Raw genomic sequence first — 1,650 nt, 5'->3', positions numbered from 1 at the left:
GAGAGGAAGGGAGAGGGATAGAGAGTTAGAAACATCGATGAGAGAGAAACATCGATCAGCTGCCTCCTGCACACCCCCTACTGGGGATGTGCCCGCAACCAAGGTACATGCCCTTGACTGGAATCGAACCTGGGACCCTTCAGTCCGCAGGCCGATGCTCTATCCACTGAGGCAAACCGGTCAACTTTAAAAAAAAATTTATTTTTTATTGATTTTATTTTCCAAATGGGATGTGCCATATCCTTTGGGGTCAGAGACAAGATGTCCTAGAGCAGTGGTTCTCAACCTTCCTAATGCCGCGACCCTTTCATACAGTTCCTCATGTTGTGGTGACCCCCAACCATAAAGTTATTTTTGTTGCTACCTCATCACTGTCATTTTGCTACTGTGATGAATCGTCATGTAAATATCTGCTATGCAGGATGTCTTTTCATTGTTACAAATTGAACATAATGAAAGCATAGTGATTCATCACAAAAACAATATGGAATTATATATGTGTTTTCCGATGGTCTTAGGCGACCCCTGTGAAAGGGTCCTTGGACCCCCAAAGGGGTCGCGAGCCACAGGTTGAGAACCTCTATCCTAGATTGTTAGTGAAAGGGATGCCAGACACCTCACACTGTCCCAGAACAAGGTACCACGCCGGCTAGATGGCACGGCCCAGTCCCCTCATGGGTGTGGGCCAGTCCCCCCATTGACTGTGGCAACAGGGTCTAACTCAGTGACGGCGAACCAATGACACGCGTGTCAGAGGTGACACGTGAACTCAGTTTTTTGGTTGATTTTTCTTTGTTCAATGGCATTTAAATATATAAAATAAACCTCAAAAATACAAGTCTTTGTTTGACTATGGTTGCAAATATCAAAACATTTCTCTATGTGACACGGCACCGGAGTGAAGTTAGGGTTTTTCAAAATGCTGGCACGCCGAGCTCAAAAGGTTCGCCATCACTGCTCCCAATGGGACGTCTCACGCCCCCTCCTTCCCTCAGGCCACCAGGTGGAGCGCCCCACCTCACCTGACTCAGTTTACCTCTTGGCCTCGCTTTTCTCTTCTGTAGAATGGGGGCGATGATAACTACTCCCGGGTTTGCTCTGTGGACTAAGGAGTTAGTGCATGTGGAGACCCTAGAACAGAGCCCGGTGCTACATAAGCATCTCCTACTTGTATCACTTCCATACCCACCCTTGCCATTATCAGCCTTTGCAAGAGCTTTTCTTGTGTGCTCTACTTAACATTATTATTCTTTTATTTCATTTCTCCCCGACTCAGCTCTTAATGTGTTTTCTTAAAAAATATATATTGATTGATTTTGTGAGAGAGAGAGGAAAGAGAGAGATTTGTTGTTCCACTTATTGATGCATTCATGGGTTGATTCGTGTGTGTCCCTTGACCTAGAATCAAACCTGCAACCTTGGTGAATCAGGACGGTGCTCTGACCAACTGAGCTAGCTGGCCCTCCTGATCTCCCCTCCCTTCCCGTGCCTCAGTGTCCCTGCCTGTAGAATAAGGAAGCTGAAATAGTGAATTCCGCAGGAAGTTCTGGCTTTAAGGCGCGGTTCGGAAGGCGGGTTTTTGTTTGCTTTAGAAGGTGCGGGTTTGGGACCTCCAGTCCGCAGGGCTGGATGACTCATGCGCTCCGGGGT

This window comes from Myotis davidii, unplaced genomic scaffold (genome assembly GCF_000327345.1).
Source record: "Myotis davidii unplaced genomic scaffold, ASM32734v1 scaffold620, whole genome shotgun sequence".
Taxonomy (NCBI): Eukaryota; Metazoa; Chordata; class Mammalia; order Chiroptera; family Vespertilionidae; genus Myotis; species Myotis davidii.
Note: the sequence above shows the minus strand (reverse complement) of the source record.